The sequence below is a fragment of the Ixodes scapularis genome, unplaced genomic scaffold (genome assembly GCF_016920785.2).
Source record: "Ixodes scapularis isolate PalLabHiFi unplaced genomic scaffold, ASM1692078v2 PGA_scaffold3__209_contigs__length_174095766, whole genome shotgun sequence".
NCBI classification, from domain to species: Eukaryota; Metazoa; Arthropoda; class Arachnida; order Ixodida; family Ixodidae; genus Ixodes; species Ixodes scapularis.
Window position 1 is genome coordinate 127,390,637 of NW_024609868.1, and position 12,612 is coordinate 127,403,248.

Below are 12,612 nucleotides of genomic sequence, written 5' to 3' on the forward strand. Positions count from 1 at the left end.
CTTTAATGTTGGCGAACCTTTAATTTTCGCGGCCTTTAATTTTGCAGAATTCAGTGGCTGCGATTATGTGCTCTGTGACCGATTCGAGAAGAAATAGGGGCCACGAAGATAAGGGGGTTTTACTGTACATCGGAGGAAAGAGGAAGTCACTTTTGTTTGTATGCAAGAGTAAAACCAACAACAACAATCATGGTGTCGACACTTTGTGAGCCTATCTGTGTCTATTGAATGATATCAATTTTGTTTTAGTTCGTTAAACATTGTTGCCTGTACACTGTGGGATGTCGTCTTCAACACGAGCAGTGGTTTTCCCTGAAGCAGGCAGCATGGACGCGTGCCGCAGCGCAACATAGTTCATTTGCAGGTGGTACCGCAGGTTGAAGGATGGTTGGCACAATATGGGGGAATCACACTTCAATGTTCTACTTCGGGCGTAGACAAGATTTGCTCATTCTAAATCACTTTATCTAAAAATCGGGGATTTGCGATGAATGTACCCGCATGGTTGGAAGGGCCAGACAAGCCTTGTGAGCGCTTCGTTTTCTAGCGTCTCAGTCCTGAACCCACTCACGCACCACATGTGTAGATGTTCCAATACATGGGACCACTTATTTGGAAAATGGTGAATGGCAACTGTTATCTTTATCAGACTTCTGTATTATGGTCAAAGTTGGACTGCATATTTGCAATACTTTTTCTCACTTAAAAATATGTCATACTAAAATATGTAGAATAGCCGATGACAAAAAGAGAATGGCTGGGCGTCCTCCAGCACGTGCTTGCGCTTTTCACCCCACTTTGGACAGATGTGCTCGCTCCAGGCTCATGAGGCGCTGAAACGTCATCGAAGGTAGCAGACGGGCTGGGCTGGTGGTGGAACAACGGAGACTTCTCCCTGCCTTCCTCATGCTGTCAGTGAGCGTGTACCTCTATACTCTAACTTAGCTTAACCTGCACAGAGCTGAGGAGAATAGGCTTGACGAGTGCCCTTACTGCATATGCATTTGTACAGCTGAGGCACTTTCTGAATCAAGAACATTGTGTATCTTACCTTCAAAAACACATCATTTTGGGGGTGCAAAAAGAATTGTAAGGCATATCTTTGTTTGTATTGTCCTATTACGCATCGCAGGCACGTAGCCAGGGGGAGGCTTATGAGGCCCGCCCCGCCCCCCCCCCCCCCCCCCCCGATATCTTCCATTTTGCATGGGTCCTCCTCTCCCCCCTCCTCCTCATACAGCATTTTGTTATGAGTGGGCCCCCCCTGAAACAAAATCCTGGCTACGTGCCTGACGCATCGACTCCAACTTAATGCGGAGTCGACCCACCTTGTTGATAAATTTAAGGCCTGCCAGGTAATTTGTTTTGCATTCAGTTAATATATCAGTATTCAGTTAGGTATCCCAAGTCATTAGTCGTTGAGATGCAGTCTCTCTGTAAGTCAGTCATGTTTAACATTCATAAAACTGCTTGTCAAATAATGGCACTGTCGAGGACATGTACTCGGCTCGAGCAATCGCTGTCCACAAGCTGTTTGTGTGGATACAGGCAGCAAACATCCCGGTTGAAACGTCCTTCCTCGCAATGTAGCTCAAGACTAGGTCAGGGCCCCACTCACAAACGTCTATACTTTGCATCTCTTTAAGCTGGACCACTTTCGACACTACAAGCCATTGCAGCAAAAACAGTGTGACACATGATTATAAGCTCGACGTACCATGGCGTCCAACTTGAAAGTCACATGGCTTGCAGCTTCTGCCGTGGTTAACTTTAAACTGAGATAGTTTGGAGTAATGCTCTCGGTTTTTAGTGTTGCCCGGCACGGTTAACAATTTGGTGATATTGTGCTGCATTGAAAAATCTGCATTCGTGACTGTATCACCTTATGAATGCATACTGGCTATTAAACTCTCCATTCTGCAGAGAAATGAAATGCACTTTGCTTCCAATTGCAGCTACTTCTGGAACTTCATGGTATGAAGCAGCTTATGGCTGCAAGCTCTGACCGATCTTGTTCTCTGGTCTGCGCAGGCCCATTGCAGGGAGTCACTCCGAGAGCCTCACCAGAGGTTCCTGCCCGTGGTCGTTCTAAATTTTTTTCTTGTAGGTATGCATCCTTTCTGTCTTTCCCTAATGTACTCGGGCGTTTTCTTTTCATTGTCGCAGATTTGCCTCAAAATTAGTTCAGCACAGAAATGGATGCTGTACAACTGTATCCCGCATATTTTGTTCAAGATAACTTTTCTTTGCGAAAGTTAGATTTTTTTATAAAGGTTAGTCTTTTTTGTTTTTATTTACAAATTTATTTGAGTTTCCATGGGCAACACTAAGACGTTATGCCAAGGGCAAGGACAAGTTCACTGCTCTAACTTGTTCTCAACTGATTGCAAGAAATTTTGTTAATGTCGTGAAACCTCTTTCCAGCACTTGCTTTGCAGCATGGAAACAAATTATACATGGGACATACTCTTTTTTAGACTGCTTGCTCATTCTGCAGGTCTGTTTTCTATAGATGTCGTGCTACTGGAGAGCAGGCGAATTCGATTGCTGGTTTTGCCATTGCTTTTTTTTAGCCGTTGTCTTAATAGTTCTTGTAAATTTAAAAATTTTCCTAAAAAGCAAGTCGGCAAGAATATCTAGTTTGACTAGTTAGCTGAAAATAATGATCTAGTACCCTTTAGTCAGTAAAATAGATAGTGTATGCCGCTGTTAGTGTCAAGTAGAGATGCACGCTTTTTAGGCATTTTGCGCAGAGTGGTACCCATTTTTATTGGTTAGCCTCTTGGTGCGCCAACTAAACTCTTTCTATGCAGACACCTGCCCTTTGCTTTTATTTGGCAGGCTCTGGCAATAAAATAATATAGTGTTATTCCTCGGTGGCTTAAAAACCTGAAGAAAGAAGTTTCTCCATGTTTAAACGCAAAGTTTTATAAAGGCAAAAATGAATTAAGCCAGTAGCAGACGACACATAGCCTCAACAGTGCTCCGCGCCAACAGCGTTGCGTCAAAATAGCGGTCGTCTCCTTTTTGCTGCCTTCTCTCTCCCTCCTTCGGCGCTCTCCTCCCTTTCCTCCTTTCCGCCACCTTTGTCACCACACCCACTGGCTAAACTCTCCCACTATACGGCTCTGCATTGCAATAGTAGTTTTTTTTTTATAGTCTAGAGTTAAATGTCAATATTTGACAGAAATCTCCCAGGTTGGGGTGAAAGAGGGTTAAATGAATGCATTTGATCATTCGCCTTAATTCAGTACCCATCATTTCAAGGCCTGTGTGGCCTTGTCCTGGGGTGTGTCTATGACTGTGGCTGTGAAGGAGCAGTTTTTTAATAGGTACAAGTACAAAGTATAAAAGCAAAAGGATCTATGTGCTGATCACGAAAGAATATGCTAGCCATTCTAATGTAGCTCTGCCAAGTACTTGATTGTGATTTGTTTTTATTTCCAGCTACTTGGTTGCCTCAAGATCTGGGGATCCTAGTGGCCACAAGCTTGGACTCAATGTTCTTCTTTGGTCCGGCCAGGACCATGGGGGAGGTAATCCCAGCAACAAGAGCATCACAGTATCTCCCTGCTTGTGACTTTCGATTAGCATCACGACAAGGGAGTCCTCATGCCACCAAGTGTTAGGTATGCTACTCGAAATAAGCATTCTTACCTATTCTTGAAGTGAAACAGCAAAAGCACTGCTAAGCCTAAAATGCAAAAAACATTCAAATCTCGGGTTGGATGGAGTTCCAATTACAAAAAGCGTCTGCAGAAATGATTCACATGTGAACTTAAAGCCCACGGATGTAGGTTCGACGGAGTCACAGAAATAACTTCCCGCAGATGGCTTCGCTAGTGCTATACCCAAACAAATTCTTAAAATAATCATTGTGTTACGTTGGTGTCATCAATCTTATGTACCTACCCCACCCAGATCGGGAGATTTGAAATATAAAAAAATGGGAACTTGCACATTGTCAGCTCTGCAAACATAATATATTGAACCGAGCATAGCACGTTCAACTTAAGAAAGCAATTCAGTGCAGGCCTAGTTTTAAGGTTCACATATTTGTTACTGCCCTTCATAATGAAGTAAAAACTGCTGAAGTTGTGGCCCACTACAGGCTTTCTATTAGTGTTAAAAAGTGTTATGGCAGTTTAAACAGCTCGCTCCAAATATTTTCTTGAAATGCATAGGTTTATGGAAATTATTATGTGGATGTTTGCAGACAGTCATGGTCAGACCAATCTTTAGTGCCAAGTGTTCCACTTATTCAGAGTTGGTTGAGTATGTAAATATTGTAGGTCGCAAATTAAATTTTTATGGTATGCAATGGGCACAATCATCCGTAATGACTAGCTCTACCTAGGGGAACTTTATACGTTTACTACGGCAAGATGGTTTCGCAAAACTAAGTATTTAGTTTATTCAACTCCTGCACTAACCTTCTCTCCAGAAACTTTTTATATTCTTTACGATGCTGAGTTAGGATTCTGGAAGTAGTTTTTCTAGAACTACGCTAGACATTTCCAGTTCATAATTTTTCTCGCCAAGCATTCGAGAGAGCCAAACCCTGTAATATACGGATGAAACTCGCAGAATGATGCGACTGGCAGTTTGAAACATTCGGCACTGTAACAGTAATAATGCCATGTCACTTGCCTATGTAATGCTCATTTTCGCAGATCAAACTGCTTTTTCCGTCTGCACTCATTTTCAGTGGACTCGTTCAGCGAACTCGCACCCGAGACTGCAGCGCTGGGTTCTGCGAAGTAATTTGAATGAATATAGATGCAACAGGTTTCTTTGAGTGTGCGTCTAACACGTATTCTTCACATTGAATCTGCTACTGTATTTATGACCGTGTCCTTAAATGTATCCACATTCCAGCTTATTTTTATTTTGACGTTTGAGTTTTCTTCAGTACTTTTCTCAACATCTGTGCTTGTTGAGCCGTACTCAAGACCATACATCTTGTCTTTCCCTATTACATTAATATATAAAACTGTTGATGCCGAGTGAGAATTCAAGGTACCGAATCTGTCGTACAAGTTAAATAAGAACCAATAGAAAGCTCTACAAAGGAAATTTTGTTAAAGGAGGCTTTTAAGCATTAAAATAGCACATGCCATGCCAAAAAAAAAAAAAAGAATACAAATTCTTGTTAGGTAGGCAAGGATGACACTGCTGTGCTGTTTCTGATGTGTCGCAAAAAAAATCAGTGCCATACAGTGTTCCTTATGGAAGTACAAACTGTCGAATTCAAAGCCCAGAAGTTTTATTTAAGAATGTTTCTCAATACAAATGTATTTAGAGATCTGAGCCACTGACTCACACATGACTATGTGGCGAACATTCATTTTCATTTGCATTATAGTTTCCAAGGTCTAGTCTGCATTGATTTATTGCATTCATGCTGAAACTGGGAGGGGTTCTTTGGGTATGAATAAAGATATAAACATTTCTTGAAATCAAAACATTTGAGAACGGACAAAAGGAAGGATCTGAGAACCTGATCTTAGATTCTCTTTTCTTTTTCTTATCTCTAATTTTCACTTTATTTCACCTGATGCATTTAGTTTTTTTAGCGCAGCTCTTAGCACCCGTTTCCGCGCTTTGCGGCGTCGCTGTCGGCGTAACCGCCCAACTAAACTTGGCAGGAAATTGAATTAATGTTGCGGTCATGTGACGTTAATATTTCCGCTAAGTCTAGCTGAGAAACTGAATTTTTTATGGATTACATGACACGGTCGTGCGACGTCATTTTCCCCGCTACTTTTAGCAGGAAAACTGCATTTGTGTTGAGGTCATGTGACATCAATTTCCGCGCTAAATTTAGTGGAAAACTTAACCCGCTAAATTTAGTGGGCAAATTTTCCCGCTAAATTCAGGGAAATTTCCCGCTAAATGGGAGGGAGCAGAAGAGTAGGAGGGTTAGGGGGTGGATGGTCACACCCTCCCATCCTCCTGTTCAAGATCTGTGCTCTAATTTCACATTACAGAGAATTGTAAACGTCTCATATTTCATCTCATGTTTATTCAACTTTTATATTGCAGGTGCGCTCGGAGCACAAATCTGGGTTGTGCTGATCCTCTACGCACAAGTTAGGAACTCCTGAGTGGCAAGAGTGGGAGTTTGGCCTGACAGCTCAAGGGACACCATTGTTCAGTATTGAATTTTTAATTATCTTCTTTTGAGCAAAGTTAAGCTTTGCTGCATGCAGGTCTTCTAAAAATAAATACCTGCAACCAATTTTACCACGTCACGACATTTTGCCTCTGCTCTTAGTGCTCCTGGTGAGCCTCGGATAAGAGCTTTCTGGTGTACAAACATTATGCTTCTTTGAAACCACTCACTGATGTAGAGACTCGCTGACATCCAGCATTCCAATGAAACGCTGGATGTCCACAAGTCTTTCTTGCACAGTGCAAGCTGGAAAGGAACCATACAATCGTATCGTATTCGGGGACATTCTAGAGAGTGTTTATTTGTATGTTTTTCAGATATTTTTAAAAAAGCCGTAAAAGCTACATTTACGCGGTCTGTGCACGTGAGTTGCGTGTCTAAGGGGGAACAGGACCTTGGGCGCAGAGATGAGCTCTGATAAGGAACTGAAACCTAGAAACTCGTCCAAATAAAGCGTTTTTACAGAACGCGTAAAAGGCTACCCCTGCATTATATCCTTCTAAAAAGAGTTGATTTTTGTGGTTTTCAATGACTCGGCAAGTTTCTAATTGAAACCATATTTTCATTTTCACTAATTAAAAAGTTAATTAACAAATTGTATTTAATTATCTGACTGATCGTTACGATTAGGTCCCCACACTACGTACGCCTGGCCGTATAACTCGCCTGGACAAACCGCATTGATTTAGCTTTCACGACCTTTCTAAACATATATGTAAAGCTTAAAACTAAATCGCCCTGTACAACAGTGAAAAGGCGAAACCAGCATGTTGGAGCCATATGGCTCCACCGTGCTGGTATCGCCTTTTGGCTGGTATAGGTTGTCCCATATTACGTTATGCATGTATGGTTCCACATGTTTCCGACAAATTCCACTACGCTGGTATAGGATGTCCCATAATACGACACGCTTGTATGGTTCCGACTACCTGTATCGTTCCGCTCTAATTCACTATACTGGATCCGCCGATTCGCTTGTATAGGATGTCCCATATTACGGTTACGCTTGTATGAGCCTTTTCCGTCATCTTTCCATCATCGAAATTTTCCAACAGGGATTGTGACGGTCAACATAGGTTCATGACTCTCTGGCACTGCTCAGGAGATCGTGATTCAGGAAAACCAATAGAACAAGCTTTTCGACAATTTTCAGCCACACCCGGCGGCAAAAATGAGCCTTCAACTCAGCGTTGTAGTTAATAAAATTGAGTCATTGTCAACAATTTGAAATATCAATATTAAGATAAATTCAGTTAGAAAATGTTACAAGCTGAAGCAGCAATTATCTCGAGAAAACTTGCACGCACCTTGCGAGCGTACCCCATGTTCATCGACCGTACAGCGTTAAGTTCGGTGTGCGCTCCATTGACAAAATGTTACGAGCACGGTCGAGAGGGTGACGTTGAAGAAAAGTCTTTTCAGTTTAAGGAAGCAAACCACTGCCACCGGAGATTGGGGTCATGTAGAAACAGCCGCACTCACCTTGCCAAATTCCGTGCAAGATACATAGGTCCTCAGACAGTATTCAACGCTTTTTGTCGTTATTCGTGTACCCTAAAACCGAGCAGTGGTGTCACGATGACCGAGGGACTGTCGCCATCGATGCCCGTTGCTCAAATTATGTTTGGGAGTTTAGAACAGAGAAGAAAGCGCAAACGAAGTTAGGGCAATGCAGATGCCTAACACCGGGACACAAATAGAGGGCTTGACAAGATCTATTGGCCAACCAGAAGCCGAAAAGAATCTCCTAGCCGTGGCAGTGAGAAACAGTTTTAATAAGTGCGTAAGGGTTAAATGCAGTACCTCTTCATGGTTATGGTGCACAAAATGTTTCCATTATGGTTATGCAAGAAGATGTAAGAAACGACTGTGCTACATGATTTCTGTTTTGCTCAAACAAAGTCGGACTGCTTCCACGGCAGATTCCCGGCGCTCGGATTATGTCAATCGTTCTGTTGGTCGTGCATGCTTTTTATATCTTCTATATCTTTATGTATCTCCCACCATGATGTTGCATGACCGTGATCAAAACATCATGTGCACCACATTTCCAGTCACAGAGAGTTACCACGACGCACTTATTAATTTTGCTTTTCGCAACCACCACCAGGGTATTATGCGCAGCTTCTGGTTGACCATATTTGCATTTCTGAAAATGCTCTGGAACATGCCCGGCCCACCTTCGGCCAATGGTGCTTCCTTATTTGCCTCGTATACATTCCAACGAATGGTTAAACTCTCCCTATATACGTCTCTGAAGCAGAGGAGACATGAGCGACAAAAAGGAGTGCTGCACTGCAGTTTCAACAGCAACTTGCGTGGACGCTGTGATGTGGAGGCGTGGCTTTACGTCACAGCGTTCACACAAGTACAGGGTGATTCAAGGAGAGGCCAGGCTCTTTGAATCGATTGCAAAATTCGGTTTCTTAACCTATCGCGCTGCGACTTTGTGCAGCGTTGCCCACAGATGGTGCATTTTTTTTTTTTTTTGTAAAATTTACAAAGAGCAAATTTACCCGAGAAAAAAGTAAAGAAAGAAAAAGGCTTAGCTCCTATGGAAACACAGCGAAGCCACCGGTCTTCAAACAACACGGTACTGTTTCGCACGGGAAACAAGAAATGGCGCAAGCTGTCGCGACGCCAACTGCCGCCAACCAACCAGCAGACGACGCTGAGAGCCGGCGTCTTTAGCAGACAAGGAACTGCAGTTCCTTGTTGTTACAGCGCCTGTTTTTGTTTCTGCGAATGCCGCCGCCTGCGGAACGCGCACCGCTTTTGAGTCGAAAAGATTGTCTGCAAAAGACGCCCGCTCTCGGCGCCGTATGCTCATTTGTTGGCGGCGTTCATTGCGCCATCTCTTGTCTCCCGTGCGAAACGGCGCCGTGTTGTTTGCAGACCGGTGGCTTCGCTGCGTTTCCATAGGACCTAAGCCTTTTTCTTTTTTTACTTTTTCCTCAGGTAAGCTCGCTGTTTGCAAAGTTTACAACAAAAAAAAAATGCACCATCTGTGGGCAAAGCTGCACAAAGTCGTAGCGCGATAGGTTAAGAAACCGAATTTTGCGGTCGATTTAAAGAGCCTGGCCTTTCCTTGCATCACCCTGTATAAGAGACATTTCTGCTGGTTGAACAAAATTTTGTTTTGAGGTGTCATGCGTTGTCTAAACAGTCCCCGATAAACAACATTTTTGAGGGTTGAATAAACTTGTGTCATAAATTTTACCAATGTTTCATGAGTGGCATACCTGCTTATTATTAGTAGGCCTATGTAGAGGAAATCATCAGATAACTGTTTTGCGTGTGCAGCCATCCATGTAGCAAATCATAATTTATCTTCCAACATATTTGATGAACTGATAACTCGAGCTTTTGACAATTCATGCAAAATTCGTGGCTTCCTGGAATTTGAATCAATGAGAGTTTACTGTATGTCACATTCAAATTAATAGCTTAGCTTCTTGGGCTTAATATAAACTGGAACCGGCTAGTGCAACTAAGTCAAAGTAGCAGTAAAAAGAAGCTGAAGCACTTTTTAAGAAATCTGAGTTAAGGGTGGACTTCCATAGCAGTTTGTCCCATGAATTCAGCGATCGCACTAAACTTGGGCGAAAGTCAACGTAAACTGCATTTATTTTTCAAAAATATGTGCAGTGATTGCAGCAGGGCATGCAGTGAGTCTCTCTTCCACCTGTAATCTGTCCAAAGCGTCGTGACGTCATTGTTGGCATCCCCAAGTCAGCCGATTGGTGAACAAGGGTTATCGGACCCTGCCAATGACGTCACTTTTGCCAGTTTTTCTTTTCACCGTTCTAGCGCTCTGCTTTGTTCGGTGTGCCGCAACATGCAGGGCTACGCTGAAATTTTAATGAATGATTATGACACTCCTACTAACAAGATCAAAAGAAAACTTAAGACACCATTTTTAAGATGTCCACATTCTAACTTTTTTTTTTTTGTAATTCAAGGATTTTTCAGTTTTTCTTTAAACAGGGTGCCTATAAAGTACTTCATTAACCTGAAGTAGCCGCCTCGGTGTCTCCGAGGCGAGAGCGCTTGCCTACGGATCCCCATGTGGCGGGTTCGAATCCCGGCCGAGGAGCCCGCAATCTGACGGAGGCTTATTGCGGAGAAGGCGCCGTGTAATCGAGCTTTCGGTCGCACGTCAAAAGATCCCCAGGTGGTCCAGATTAATCCTCAGTCCTCCGCTGGGGCGTGCCAGATGCCCGTCGTTGGTTTGGCACGTAAAACCCACAAATCTGAATTTTTAACCTGAAATACTATACCCGTTTTCACCTCAAGAACCATAGTAAAACAAGATTTTCCACACTAGTGTTAAATTAGAACAATGAGAGCAAAGATGTTTCATTAAGAGGTGCTCACCTGATATGCATCTGTGGAATCAGGCATTGACTAGCGATGACTTATTCCCCCCAAACTGAAGAGTTGGAAGAGACAAAAGATACTGTTAAAAATCAGCAACACTTCTGATGTGCAAACGTTACTGTTGAAGGCTGCTATTAGCAGTTTACGGCACTGGTGCTCAATCAAGACAATTAGAAAAAAGTCGTTTCTTTAAAGTAAAAACTTTATTTAAAATTGGAAGTGACTTTTACCTTCAAAGTTCTATAACGCATGAAATGAAGTATTTAAAAGGTAGTTGTTTCTTTTGTTGTTCATTTTATTTTAAACTGAATGTGTGTATAGGCCACATGACGTCAGATCCAGCGACATCAATTTTTCTGCCAAATTTAGTGGGAAAGCTGAATTGGTGCAAAGGTCACGTAACATAAATCGCTCTGCTAAATTTAGTGGGAACCTTACTTTGTCTCTAGGTCACATGACGTCAGATCACGCAATATAAATTTTTCTGCCAAATTTGGTGGCGAAACTGAATTGGTGTATAGGTTCCGTGAAATCAATTTTTCCGCTAAATCTAGCAGGTAACCTGAATTTGTTTGTAGGTCACATGACGTCAGATCATGTGAAATCAATTTTCCCACCAAATTTAGCAGGGGAACTGAATTGGTGCATAGGTCAGATGACATCAATTTTTCCGCTAAATTTAGAGGGAAAACTGAATTGCTGCATAGTTCACGTGACATCCATTTTTCCGCTAAATTTATCAGAGAGCTTGAAATTGTCTGTAGGTCCTGTGACATCAATTTTCTGCTAAATTTAGAGAGGAAACTGAACTTGTGCAGAGGTCACGCAACAAAAATGTCCCCACTAAATTTAGCGGCAAAGCGCACGGACGGATGGACAACATTTTGGGATTGGAGGGCAACGTTAAAAAGCACCTCATGTTTAAAAGAAAAAAAAAGCCGCTCACCTGATGGGCTTTTCTGGAAACAAGCTTTGACTAGCAATAAATTATTGCCTCAGGAATGAAGTGCTGCTTCAGTAATGGTTCCTGCACAAACAATTCAAGTGTAAGAACACAAGCCCCAAAATTTTCTTGCCATCCTCCTCCCCCTACTTTTTTGTGCATTTAATTAATTTTATCCCTTGGCAAATCCTAAAGATTTCGAAGTGCTTATCCTACGTCTTTCTCTTAGAGCCTAGTTCATGTTGCAGAAACTTGGCTGAGTGGATTAGCTGGAGCATTCATTGTTCATCGAGACACTTTTTCTTTCACCCCATCCTGTTCTTGAAAGCAGAAACTCCTCTCCCTTGACCACGGTCATTAAGGACTTTTTACAGATCATACACAGGAGGTTGGCATTGCCAAGGCAAACTCATGTCTTTACTTTGAGCATGGAATAAACGTATGTCTGATCTACGGAAAGTTCCTGTTATACCAAGGCTCGTACTATTCCGTTGTTAAAGGAGCAGGCATTGTTTATAAAAACTTCCTTTCATTACATTGTTTCAGAGAACAATTGTTCTTTTTTTAATAGGATCTATTAATCATATTAGGACAATTGTCAAATAATGGCAGATTGACGCGATGGATTGAACCGTAATTTTCATCCGTGGACCGTTTGTCACGTTACCATCATGTCGGCTATTCCTCCGATTTGCACCTCGTCAGTAGACGCCCAGACTTAAGGGCGAAGTGCCCTTCCATGCCCAGATTTTTAGCGGGTGAGTAACAGTAAAAGCGTTTACGGTAGAGCACCAACAGCAGAGCAATATTTTTTGGTTTTCGAATGAGCCAAACAAAGATAGTGCACTGTACTTTGTCCATTCGCTGTTTCATTTTGTCGAACCATTCTTATTTTCCACTCGTGAAAGAAGCTGCAAGAACTTTGCCCAGCCGACAAGCCGCAGGTTCTGATACTCCTCCGGGTTGGTGTTAAGAAGCTTCAGTGAAAACTTGCCTAGCAAGTTGCAAGCTTCCCTGCATGTCCACCCAGTTTTCAACCCAGCCAAGACCTTTCTTACGGCTGTAGTGTGCTGAAGAGTGGTGCACAAGCAAGCAGTGCGTGAAGGCATTTCCA